We start from the raw sequence: 14318 nt of genomic DNA, 5'->3' as shown, positions 1-14318 counted from the left end.
GCTGAAACAAATCTTGTTAGTGTTTATTCAAGTGGCACATCTGTATCTGATTTTACACCCTGGTACCCTCTGATAGTTTTAGAAGTGGAAATGTCCAAGAATCAAAGAAAATGAAGTACCATCAAAACCAAAGATTCCGGCAGTCACTGTTGTTGCATTGCTGGCCTCAGAAGGAAAGTTTCCATTGGATACCAACATCTCATGGCATAGTGAATGATAGAAATCAAGAAATAAGTGGTAGAAAATAAGGCAGGGACATAAAAAAAAAGAAAGATGGAGAAAGAAATTTAGGGAAGAAAAGCAGCAAGAACAGTTTAGGTTGACTTACTGATGTGACAGCAGCAGCCAGCCATGAAAGGATTAAGGGGAAAAGAGCAAATTGAGTAGCATAGTGAGCTAGGCCAGTCTTTCTTAACCTCATACTCGTCACCCAGTGATCTTGTCAGATTGTCAATGCTGAGTCAGTAGATGTAAAACACATTTTACAGTAGATTTTAAGTGGTGATGGAGAAGATCGTTAAGATAGATTGCATTCTAACAGGTTCCCAGTTGGTGATCAAAACTACCAGTCCAGGGACTAAACTTTGAGAAATAGGAATCAAGTTATTTATTTATTTAGATATTTTCTGGAGGTGGAAGGATTTGGCAAGTGAGAGTTACTGCAATTAGTTGCAGAAGTGACACATTGGAGACTTGTCCAAGGAGTATATTCTGTTTGATGTTGTTTTATCCTTGTGGAGATCAGTAGTTCTCATGAATGATAAAAAGTAGATATATTTTAGGTTTAAGAATATGTTCAAAAACTGTCTCTTAAAAAACTTATTTTGTAAGTGGTTAAACCACCTTCGGAATATAACATCACTGTCACATTGAAGGATACGAGAGGCTGAGTCAAACTCCATCCCCACAATGGTGAACTACAATCAAAAGGGAACTAGAAAACCTGGATCTAGGGTTTGAACCCAACATCATTAATACCCAGCTTTTAAGGCCTGTACCTGAGAGAATACCCCCAAAATCTGAGTTTGAAAAACAACAGGGGGATTGCACTCATGTAACCCAAAGGGCTGTTGTAAACTGAGTAATGCCTCTTAAAGGGCTCCTGCACAGACTCACTCTTGCCATGGCTGAGGCCAGATGTAGGTGTTTAAAAAGCACCCTGACTTTATGTGAAAACCATTCATTTGCTAATCTTAGAAGGTAGGCCTGAAGAGTATGGGCTGGTTTTGATAGCTACTTTTTTTAATCTCTCGACATTTGTCTTCTCCAAGGGAGGGTGCCATTTTTGTACTCTATAAATCTTGCTAAAGCCAGTGGGAGGCATTTTCATGCTTTCCTTCTGTCACATTGTATAGTACCAGTACCTGTAGTACCTATACCTATACCAGTACCAGTACCTATAGTACCTCCCGAGGGAAACTTATTACATGTCTGGTGCTCTGGTTTTGCAACTGCCACTCAGGGGATTCTCTCTGACCACTTGGCCCTGCAGGGTAAAGTTTTGCATTCCTGGGTCTTGCGGGACTGTAACTGACAGTTGGATAGACAGCTCTTAGGATCCTACCACTTGCAGGGCACTGCACAGACAGAAGACTGAAACAAACCCTTAATCTTTTCAAGAAGGAGGATATTCTTAGAAAGTCCTGTCTGCTTGACCAGGAGCTTTTTTAGCTTGAGGGCCAGACTTCTGTTGTAACATACCTGTGAAGTTGCTCTCAGGGAACAGAAACTAGAAGACAGGAACTTTGCACGTTCCCTCTGCTTTGCATTAGCATGCTGCTGCCTTCCCCAAAGGTCCAGATCTGGTGCCTCAGTGTTTTTATCTTCTGCCAGGAGATGCATCTACATTGCTTTGTTCTGGGGACCACACTGATTATGTTTTTCTTTAAGGTTTTATTTTACTGTTTCACTCACATTTCTCTTTTCCTCATGTTGCTTGAGTCTCTGTGTTTGCTTATATACATACATACATGTGTACACATGAACATACAAACACGTGAACACACAAATTAGCCAACCCTGCCAGTCTTGGAGGAGTGGCCTCCTTTAGGAAATGAATCTTATTCAAACTTTGATGACTGCCGTCCAAGGAGATTACTTTAAATTGTTCCCAGTCGTTGAGTGTTTTCTAAGACCAGTCAGTGTCCCAAAGAGGGTAGCCAAAGTGGCTAGTGGATCACACAAGACTGTAATAATCACCAAAAAATTCTTAAACAGCTGTTGCCCCAGAGCACAACAAGAGGCAGTGAAACAGATAGTTAGGTCTTTCTGTGAAAGAGGCTGATTGATTAGCACATGTTCATAGCTGTGGCCTGAGGGCAGACTTCTGAAAAGACACACATCAGAGGCTAACCAAAACCTTTCAGAGACCTTGGAAGGGAAGGTCTTTTCTTTGTGCTTTCCTTTTGATGCTCCAAAATGCTAGATTCTGCGAGCGGAGAGTTCTTACATGTGTCTGGGACACTGCTTTTTTGGCTGCTGCATGTGGAATCTCCCCGGTGAAGACCTGGCTCTTTCCCAGGGAGGCTGGTGTTGCTGGGCCCCATGGGACACCAAGAGTCAGAGAGACAGCTGACTGCCACACCCACGGTACTGCACAAACAGCACACTGAAATAGCCTCTTCTTTCTGTGAAAGACATTGTTTGCGTGTCTCAGAATTTTGGTCCAAGGGCAGGCTTTTGGTTTTGCCCACCTCTAGAGGCCTACAGAATTGTTCCCTGGGGAAACAGACTGAAGGATGCTATCGTTGCCCTCTTGTCAGTGCCTCTCTACATGTTTCCAGTATCTCCAGAAAGGTGCTTATCCACTCTTATGGAGGCCTGAGTTTTACAACTGTTACCAAGGGGACACCAGCAGATGGCCTGTCTGAGTGGTCAGCACAGCTTAGCTTACCAGTGTACAGGACTGTGCATATTTGCATTCTCTGAAAGCTGCTGCCTTTCAGGGTCAGGCTTCTAATCAGCCTGAATGTAGGGGATGGTGAGATATCGGGCTACCCTCTTTGGGACACTGACTGGTCTTAGAAAACACTCAACGACTGGGAACAATTTAAAGTAATCTCTTTGGATGGCAGTCATCAAAGTTTGAATAAGATTCATTTCCTAAAGGAGGCCACTCCTCCAAGACTGGGAGGGTTGGCTAATTTGTGTGTTCACGTGTTTGTATGTTCATGTGTACACATGTATGTATGTATATAAGCAAACACAGAGACTCAAGCAACATGAGGAAAAGAGAAATGTGAGTGAAACAGTAAAATAAAACCTTAGAGAAAAACATAATCAGTGATAACCAATGGAGAATGGAGATAGATAATCTTCCTGATAAAGGGTTCAAAGAAATCATGGGAGAGATGCCCACTTGAGCTCAGAGACAGGTGTGTGAACACAGTGAGAAGAACTTCAGCAAAGACTGAAGATATCAGAATCACAGAACTGAAAACCTAAAAACACTGAAAACACACTAGAGCAGTTCAGTGGCACAGTAGATGGTATGAAAGAAAGGCCAGTGAGCTCTAAGCAAGGGCTGTGGAATTCACCCAAGCAGAGAAGCAAAGGAGAAAAAAATGGAAAAAGTGAAGGCAGCTTTAGGGATATGTGGGACAATATCAAGTAGATTAATGGTGGTCTTATCAGGGACCCAAAGACAGAATACTTTAAGAAAGAATGATTGTATAAATTTTCTTAACTTACGGAAGGAAATAGGCCAAATCCAAAAAAACTCACAGAATTCCAAATAAGGTGTACTAGAGGAACCTGCAACAAGACCCAATGTAATTAAAATGTCAAAAGTTAAAGACAGAGCAAAAGGTAAAGACTTAGGGCAGCAAGAGAAAAATAACCCATAGGCAGTCAGCAGATATTTCAGCACAAACTGCAGCTAAGAAGAGAGTGGTGCAATATAATCAAAGTCCTGAAAGAAAAAAATTCCAACCAAGAAATCTCTATCTGGTAGTAAAGGACAGAGAAAGAATTGTGCATGCAAAAAATTCTACAGGAGTTCAGTACCTCTAAGCCAGTCCTAATAGAAGTGTTAGAGGGATTTCTTTAGGTTAAAAAGAAAGGGCACTAATTATTATAAACAGGAATACATATGAAATTAATTGTATTCAACCATTTGAGACTGAATTTAAACATCAGCCTTCAACAGCATATCCAACTGCATAGATTTATCACAATTATGCAGAACATTCCATGAAAGAAACAGCAGAATCACACATTCTGAAGAATGCCTGGAACATTCTGGGGAGGAGAGGTTTTTTTTAGGCCACAAACAAGTCTTAATGAATGTAGAAAATTCAAATGTATCAATCAGGTTTCAGGTATAAAAGTAGAAATCAATTATGAGAAAAAAACTAGAAAATTCACAGATGTGTGAAATCAGAGGACACAAATAGATGGAGAAATATACCATGTTCATGGATTGGAAGAATCAATATACTAATGAAAGAAGAATCAATATACTAATGAAAATGAGTATACTACCCAGAGCAATCTATAGATTCAATGCAATCTCTATCAAGCTACCAACGGTATTTTTCTCAGAACTAGAACAAATAATTTCACAATTTATATGGAAATACAAAAAATCGAATAGCCAAAGCAATATTGAGAAAGAAAAATGGAACTGGAGGAATCAACTTGCCTGACTTCAGGCTCTACTACAAAGCAACAGTCATCAAGACAGTGTGGTACTGGCACAAAGACAGAAATATAGATCAAAGGAACAAAATAGAAAGTCCAGAGATAAATCCACACACCTATCGACACCTTATCTTTGACAAAGGAGGCAAGAATATACGATGGAGAAAGGACAATCTCTTTAACCGGTGGTGCTGCGAAAACTTGTCAACCACTTGTAAAAGAATGAAACTAGAACACGTTCTAACACCACACACAAAAAAAACCTCAAAATGAATTAAAGATTCATAAGACCAGAAACTATAAAACTCCTAGAGGAAAACATAGGCAAACACTCTCTGACATAAATCACAGCAGGATCCTCTATGACCCAGCTCCCAGAGTATTGGAAATAAAAGCAAAAATAAACAAATGGGACCTAATTAAATGTAAAAGCTTTTGTATGACAAAGGAAACTATAAGCAAGGTGAAAAGACAGCTATCAGAATGGGAGAAAATAATAGCAAACGAAGCAACTGACAAAGAATTAATTTCAAAAATATGCAAGCAACTCCTGCAGCTGAATTCCAGAAAACTAAACGACCCAATCAAAAAGTGGGCCAAAGAACTAAACAGACATTTCTCCAAAGAAGACATACAGATGGCTAGCAAACACATGAAAAGATGCTCAACATTGCTCATTATCAGAGAAATGCAAATCAAAACCACAGAGAGGTACCATTTCACACCAGTCAGAATGGCTGCTATCCAAAAGTCTACAGGCAATACATGCTGGAGAGGGTGTGGAGAAAAGGGAACTCTCTTACACTATTGATGGGAATGCAAACTAGTACAGCCATTATGGAGAACAGTGTGGAGATTCCTCAAAAAACTGGAAATAGAACTGCCATATGACCCAGCAATCCCACTGCTGGGCATACACACCAAGGAAACCAGTACTGAAAGAGACGTGTACCCCAGTGTGCATCGCAGCACTGTTTACAATAGCCAGGACATGGAAGCAACCTAGATGTCCATCAGCAGATGAAGGGATAAGAAAGCTGTGGTACATATACACAATGGAATATTACTCAGCTATTAAAAAGAATACATTTGAATCAGTCTAATGAGGTGGAGCCTATTAGCCAGGGTGAAGTAAGCCAGAAAGAAAAACACCATATATAGTATACTAACGCATATAAATGGAATCTAGAAAGTTGGTAACGATAACCCTATATGTGAGACAGCAAAAGAGACACAGATGTATAGAACAGTCTTTTCGACTCTGGGAGAGGGTGAGGGTGAGTTGATTTGGGAGAATGACATTGAAACACGTATATTATCGTACGTGAAACAGATCCCCAATCGAGATTCAATGCATGAGACAGGGTGCTCTGGGCTGGTGCACTGGGATGACCCAGAGGGATGGGATGCAGAGGGAGGTGTGAGGGGGGTGCAGGATGGGGAACACATGTACACCTGTGGCGGATCCCTGTCAGTGTTTGGCAAAACCACTGCTATATTGTAAAGTAATTAGCCTCCAATTAAAATAAATAAGTTTACAGTAAAAAACACCTAGTGAAGTGTCAATAGATCAGTGAAGAAGTCAAAAGACAGATCTAAACAGGAACAACCATGAGAAAATGAGAACATAACCTAAGAGATTTATGGTCTGCAGCAAAAGTAGTTATAAGAGCTAGGTTCTTGGTGATAAAATGCCTAACTCCAGAAATAATCTAACTTTACACTGCAAGAAACTAGAAAAAGAAGACAAATGAAACCCAAAGTTGTTATAAGGAAAGAAGTAACAAAAATTGGAATGAAAATAAATTGAAGAGACTCAGAAGACCATAAAAGACATGAATAAAATTAAGCTTTTATTTAAAAAAAAAAAAAAAAGATGAGCAAGTTGACAAATCTTTGGCTAGATTCATCAAAAAAAAAAGAGGATTAAATAAAATCATGTGAAAATGGAGACATTGCAACTAACATTACAGAAACAAAGGATTTTAAGAGATTGTTGTCTTCTGAAAACAAAAATGCTGAAACTAAAAGTTGAGAATTATGTTGAATTTGGTGGACTTTCTGAGAATGATACCCTGAAAGATTGTCTCTCACGTACTGCTGAGGGACTGCTTCTAAGAGCTATATGGGTGGAGCCAGGATGTATAGGAGTTTTATAGCAAAACATAAAAAACAACAAAAAATACCGAGGTCGTCAAAATATAATAAGAGTACAGTTAGTTAAAGAAAAGCATGCTTCTCAAGTTAATGAATTTAGCACTTTTCTATCTTTGGGAATAGGCATGAGCCTGGGCTGATTGAAATCATTCCTTTGTTAGGTACCTTAGCTATCTAGGATCACTATTCTGTGATCTATTTCACAGTCCCCTCAGGGTTCACTTTTAGAGGTGGCTGCAGTGGAGAAGGAAATGGCAGTCCACTCCAGTATTCTTGCTTGGAGAATCCCAGAGATGGCGGAGCCTTGTGGGCTGCCATCTATGTGGTCTCACAGAGTCGAACACAACTTAGCAGCAGCAGCAGCAGTGGCTTATGACTTGATGGCTTTTGTTTACTGATATGGTAGCATTCTTAGTATATTCTAAGTATATAGAATATACTTCTTAGTATATTCTAAGTATATAGAATATACTTCTTAGTATATTCTTAGTATAACCATACCATTATAACCAGTTATGTATTAGTAAATTGTATAGTTTAGAGGAAACGGATAAATTCCTAGAAACGAACCAACAAACAGAATAGGATCGTGAGGGAACAAAAAATTGAACATACCAATAACCAGTAAGAAGATTAAATCAGTAATCAGAATACTTTCCTACAAACAAAAGTCAAGAATAAAATAGTTTCATTTGTCAATTCTACCAGCCAGAGAAGTTTTAATGCCTGTCTTTTTCAAACTCTTCAAAAAAAGTTGTAAAGGAGGGAACTTTTATTTTTAAATCCAGGTCTGTAGTTACTGATGTTTTTTGGTATTTTTTTTATTGTTTTGCTTATTTTATTTTTGACTTGGTCTTCGTTGCTGCATATGTATTTTCTCTAGCTTCCACATACTCTCTAGTTGCCCTACACAGCCTTCTTGTTGCAGTGGCTTCCTGTGTTGCAGAATAGAAACTCTGGGGCACATGAGCTACAGTAGCTGCCACATGGGGCTCACTGCTGCTGTTGTGGAGCATGGGCTTAGTTGCCCTGAGGCATGTAGATTCCTCCTGGACAAGGGATTGAACATGTTTGCCCTGCATTGGCAGGTATTCTTAATAAATAGAACACCAGGGAAGTCCCAACGATGGAACACTTCATACCTAATTTTCTTAAATATATGCAGAGTATATCATGAAATACTAGGCTGGATGAATCCCAAGCTGTAATGAAGATAGCAACAACCACAGATATGCAGATGACATCCCATATCAGTAAGTGAAGAGGAACTAAAGAGCCTGTTGATGAAGGTGAAACAGGACAGTGAAAAAGCTGGCTAAAACCAAACATTCAAAAAAACAAAACTGGTGGCATCTGGTCCCATCACTTTATGGCAAATACGATGGGGAAAAAGTGGAAACAGTGATAGACTTTATTTTCTTGGGTTTCAAAATCATTGCACATGGAGACTGCAGCCATGGAATTAAAAGATGCTTGCTTCTGGGAAGAAAAGCTATGGCAAATCTAGACAGCATATTAAAAAGCAGACATATTACTTTGCCAAAAACGGTTCATCTAGTCAAAGCTATGGTTTTTCCAGTAGTCATGTGTGGATGTGAGAGTTGGACCATAAAGAAGGCTGAAGAATTGACGCGTGTGAACTGTGGTGTTGGAAAAGACTGTTGAGAGTCACTTGGACAGCACAGAGACCTAACCAGTCAGTTGTAAAGGAAATCAGTCCTGAATATTCATGGGGAGCACTGATGCTGAAACTGAAGTTGCAGTACTTAGGCCAGCTGATGCAAAGAGCTGACCCATTGGAAAAGACTCTGATGCTGGGAAAGATTGAAGGCAAGAAGAGTAGGAAGTGGCAGAGGATGAGAGGATTGAATGGCATCACCATCTCCATGGCTACAAGTTAAGAGCGCTGAAGCTGGTGAAGGACAGGGAAGCCTGGTGTGCAGCAATCTATGGGTTTTCAAAGAGTCAGACACAACTTGGTGACTGAACAACAAGCAGCACTGCCTTGTTACCCAAACCTCACAAGAACACCACAAGAAACTACAAGTTGGAAATTTTGAAAGTTGAAACTACAAGTTGAAATTTCCTGTGCAATAGGAGTAGATGAGGATGCTCATTCTCATCACTTACTCAGAACAGTACTGAGAGTCCTAGCCAGGTCTGTTAGGCTAGAAAGAGAAACAAAATGCAGAAAGATTGGAAAATAACCAAGGTAAAACTCACTATTTGCAAATGACATTATAATTAGATTGTACAGAATCCACTAAAATCCACTATCATAAAACAAAAGAAACCTCTCAGAACTAACAGACCAATTCAATAAAGTGCTAGATAAAAAAATCAACTTTTAACAATAACCCTATATGTGAGACAGAATAAGAGACACAGATGCATAGAACAGTCTTATGGACTCTGTGGGAGAAGGTGAGGGTGGGACGATATGAGAGAAGAGCATTGAAATATGTATATTATCATATATGAAACAGAACGCTAGTCCAGGTTCCATGCATGACACAAGTGCTCAGAGCTGGTGCAATGGGATGACCCAGAGGGATAGGATAGGGAGGGGGGGAGGAAGGGGGTTCAGTATGGGGAACATATGTAAACCCATGGCTGATTCATGTCAGTGTATGGCAAAAACCACTACAGTATTGTAAAGTAATTAGCATCCAACTAAAATAAATTAATTAATTTAAAAAATGAACACCCCCCCACCAAAAAAAGAAAATCAGCTGAACTTCTCTACAGTGATAAACCATTAGCAAGAGCTATTAAGAAAATAACCCTATTTAAAGTTACATAGGAAAAATAAAAGATCTTGGAATTAATGTAACCTAGGAAGTTATAATTTGTACACTGGAAATTGTAAGATAACTGACAAAAGAAATTCAAGAAGATGCTCATAAAAGGAAATAATTGTTTCATGATGTTGTATTGGAAGAATTAATTAATTAATAAAATCGGAATACTGCTCAAAGCAGTCTCCAGCCTTGTGAAAATCTGTATGAAAGTATCAATAACATTTTTAAAAATAAATTAATTTTAATTGCAGGCTAATTACAATATTGTGGTTTTTAAAAGGCAATGCCAAAGAATGCTCAAACTACCACACAATTGCACTCATCTCACATGCTAGTAAAGTAATGCTCAAAATTCTCCAAGCCAGGCTTCAGCAATATGTGAACCATGAACTTCCAGATGTTCAAGCTGGTTTTAGAAAAGGCAGAGGAACCAGAGATCAAATTGCCAATATCCACTGGATCATCGAAAAAGCAAGAGAGTTCCAGAAAAACATCTATTTCTCCTTTATTGAGTATGCCAAAGCCTTTGACTCTGGATCACAATAAACTGTGGAAAATTCTGAAAGAGATGGGAATACCAGACCATCTAACCTGTCTCTTGAGAAGCCTGTATGCAGGTCAGGAAGCAACAGTTAGAACTGGACATGGAACAACTACTGGTTCCAAATAGGAAAAGGAGTACATCAAGGCTGTATATTGTCACCCTGCTTATTTAACTTCTATGCAGAGTACATCATGAGAAATGCTGGGCTGGAAGAAACACAAGCTGGAATCAAGATTGCCGGGAGAAATATCAGTAACCTCAGATATGCGGATGACACCACCCTTATGGCAGAAAGTGAAGAAGAACTAAACAGCCTCTTGATGAAAGTGAAAGAGGAGAGTGAAAAAGTTGGCTTAAAGCTCAACGTTCAGAAAACTAAGATCATGGCATCTGGTCCCATCACTTCATGGGAAATAGATGGGGAAACAGTGGAAACAGTGTCAGACGTTATTTTGGGGGGCTCCAAAATCATTGCAGCCATGAAATTGAAAGACGCTTACTCCTTGGAAGGAAGGTTATGGCCAACCTAGATAGCATATTTAAAAGCAGAGACATTACTTTGCCAACAAAAGTCTGTCTAGTCAAGGCTATGGTTTTTCCAGTGGTCATGTATGGATGTGAGAGTTGGACGGGGAAGAAAACTGAGCGCCGTAGAATTGATGCTTTTGAACTGTGTTGTTGGAGAAGACTCTTGAGAGTCCCTTGGACTGCAAGGAGATCCAGTTAATCCATCCTGAAAGATATCAGTCCTGGGTGTTCATTGGAAGGTGTGATGTTGAAGCTGAAACTCCAGTACTTTGGCCACCTCATGCGAAGAGTTGACTCATTGGAAAAGACCCTGATGCTGGGAAGGATTGGGGGTGGGAGGAGAAGGGGACGACAGAGGATGAGATGGTTGGATGGCATCACTGACTCAATGGACATGGGTTTGGGTGGACTCCGGGAGCTGGTGATGGACAGGGAGGCCTGGCGTGCTGCAATTCATGGGGTTGCAAAGAGTCAGACACGACTGAGCGACTGAACTGAACTGAATATGCTGTCTAGGTTGGTCATAACTTTGCTTCCAAGTAGTAAGCGTCCTTCAATTTCATGGCTGCAATCACCATCTGCAGTGATTTTGGACCCCAGTAAAATAAAGTGAGCCACTGTTTCCACTGTTTGCCCATCTATTTGCCATTAAGTGATGGGACTGGATGCCATGATCTTAGTTTTCTGAATGTTGAGCTTTAAGCCAACTTTTTCACTCTCCTCTTTCACTTTCATGAAGAGGCTCTTTAGTTCTTCACTTTCTGCCGTAAGGGTGGTGTCATCTGCATATCTGCGGTTATTGATATTTCTCCTGGCAATCTGGATTCCAGCTTCTGCTTCCTCCAGCCCAACGTTTCTCACGAAGTACTCTGCATATAAGTTAAATAAGCAGGGTGACGTATTATACAGCCTTGACGTATTCCTTTACCTATTTGGAACCAGTCTGTTGTTCCATTTCCAGTTCTAACTGTTGCTCCCTGACCTGCATACAGGTTTCCCAAGAGGCAGGTCAGGTGGTCTGGTATTTCCATCTCCTTCAGAATGTTCCACCATTTGTTTTGATCCACACAGTGAAAGGCTTTGGCATAGTCAATAAAGCAGAAATAGAAGTTTTTCTTGGAGCAGGCAATGGCACCCCACTCCAGTACTCTTGTCTGGGAAATCCCATGGTCGGAGGAGCCTGGTAGGCTGCAGTCCATGGGGTCACTAAAAGTCGGACACGACGGAGCGACTTCACTTTCACTTTTCACTTTCATGCATTGGAGAAGGAAATGGCAACCCACTCCAGTGTTCTTGCCTGGAGAATCCCAGGGACGGGGGAGCCTGGTGGGCTGCCGTCTATGGGGTCGCACAAACTCGGACACGACTGAAGCGACCTAGCAGCAGCAGCAGCAGGAGCAGAAGTTTTTCTGAAACTCTCTTATTTTTATGATGATCCAGCGGATGTTGGCAATTTGATCTCTGGTTCCTATGCCTTTTCTAAAACCAGCTTGAACATCTGGAAATTCATGGTTCACATATTGTTGAAGCCTGGCTTGGAGAATTTTCAACATTATTTGACTAGCGTGTGAGATGAGTGCAATTGTGTGGTAGTTTGAGCATTCCTTCGCATTACCTTTCTTTGAGATTGGAATGAAAACTGACTTTTTCCAGTCTTGTGGCCACTGCTGAGTTTTCCATATTTGCTGACATATTGAGTGTAGCACTTTCACAGCATCATCTTTTAGGGTTTGAAATAGCTCAAGTGGAATTGCATCACCTCTGCTAGGTTTGCTCGTAGTGATGCTTCCCAAGGCCCACTTGACTTCACATTCCAGGATGTCTAGCTCTAGGGAAGTGTGAGTGACACACCATCTTGATTATCTGGGTCAGGAAGATCTTTTTTGTACAGTTCTTCTGGGTGTTCTTGTCACCTCTTCTTAATATCTTCTGCTTCTGTTAGGTCCATACCATTTCTGTCCTTTATTGAGCCCATCTTTGCATGAAATGTTCCTTTGGCATCTCTAATTTTCTTGAAGCTATCTCTAGTCTTTCTCATTCTGTTGTTTTCCTCTATTTCTTTGCACTGATCGTGGAGGAAGGCTTTCTTATCTCTCCTTGCTATTCTTTCAAACTCTCAATTCAAATGGGAATATCGTTCCTTTTTCTGCCTTTGCTTTTCACTTTTCTTTTCACAGGTATTTCTAAGGCCTCCTCAGACAGCCATTTTGCTTTTTTGCATTTCTTTTTTTGGGGGATGGTCTTGATCCCTGTCTCCTGTACAATGTCACGAACTTCCATCCATAGTTCATAAGACACTCTTGTGTATCAGATCTAGTCCCTTAAATCTATTTCTCACTAGCACTGTATAGTCATAATGGATTTGTTTTAGATCATACCTGAATGGTCTAGTGGTTTTACCCACTTCAGTTTAAGTCTGAATTTGGCAATAAGGAGTTCATGATCTGAACCTTCCTCAGCTCCCAGTCTTGTTTTTGCTGACTGTATAGAGCTTCTCCATCTTTGGCTGCAAAGAAAACAATCAATCTGATTTTGGTTTTGACCATGTGGCGATGTCCATGTGTAGAGTTTTCTCTTGTGTTGTTGGAAGAGGGTATTTACTATGACCAGTGCATTCTCTTGGCAGAACTCTATTAGCCTTTGCCCTGCTTCCTTCTGTACTCCTAGGCCAAATTTGCCAGTTCCTCCAGGTATTCTTGACTTCCTACTTTTGCATACCAGTCCCCTATAATGAAAAGGACATCTTTTTTGGGTGTTAGTTCTTGAAAGTCTTGTAGGTCTTCATAGAACCGTTTAACTTCAGCATCTTCAGCGTTACTAGTTGGGGCATAGACTTGGATTACCATGTTATTGAATGCATATATATTTTGGTGATATATATGTATAATTGTTTTATCTTCTTGAATTGATCCTTTGATCATTATGTAGTGTCCTTTTTTGTCTCTTTTTATGGCCTTATTTCAAAGTATTTTATCTGATGTGAGTATTGCCACTCCTGAATTTTTTTGGTCTCTACTTTAATGAAATATCTTTTTCCAGTCATTCACTTTCAGTCTCTATGTGTCCTTTCGTTTGAGGTGGGTCTCTTGTAGATACACTATATAGGGTCTTGTTTTTGTATCTATTCAGCCTGTCTTTTTCTTTTAGTTGGGGCTTTCAACACATTTACATTTAAGGTAATTATTGATAAGTATGATCCCGTTGCCATTTACTTTGTTGTTTTGGGTTCGAGTTTATAAACCTTTTCTGTGTTTCCTGTCTAGAGAAGAACCTTTTAGCGTTTGTTGAAGAGCTGGTTTGGTGATACTGAATTCTCAGCTTTTGCTTGTCTTTAAAGCTTTTGATTTCTCCTTCATATTTGAATGAGATCCTGTGGGTATAGAAATCTGGGTTGTAGGTTTTTCTCTTTCAAAGCTTTAGGTATGTCCTGCCTTTCACTTCTGGCCTGAAGAGTTTCTGTTGAAACATCAGCTTTTATCCTTATGGGAATCCCCTTGTGTGTTATTTGTTGCTTTTAATATTTGCTCTTTGTGTTTGATCTTCATTAATTTGATTAATATTTGTATTGGGTTGTTTCATACTGTTCATGGGGTTCTCAAGGCAAGAATACTGAAGTAGTTGGCCATGCCCTTCTCCAGTGGACCGCA

At 40.0% G+C, this 14318-nt stretch overlaps 1 protein-coding gene across 21 annotated transcripts in view; it reads left to right on the top strand.

Annotated features, from left to right (window-relative positions):
* LOC145537796 (gamma-taxilin-like) overlaps positions 1–14318 on the top strand; it is a 75520-nt gene that overhangs the window by 14648 nt on the left and 46554 nt on the right. The gene's annotated exons all lie outside the window — the stretch shown is intronic.

Source organism: Giraffa tippelskirchi, chromosome Y (assembly GCF_054371585.1).
Source record: "Giraffa tippelskirchi isolate mGirTip1 chromosome Y, T2T-mGirTip1v1.2.pri, whole genome shotgun sequence".
In the NCBI taxonomy this organism is placed as follows: domain Eukaryota; kingdom Metazoa; phylum Chordata; class Mammalia; order Artiodactyla; family Giraffidae; genus Giraffa; species Giraffa tippelskirchi.
This window is presented reverse-complemented; position numbering and strand designations above follow the sequence as displayed.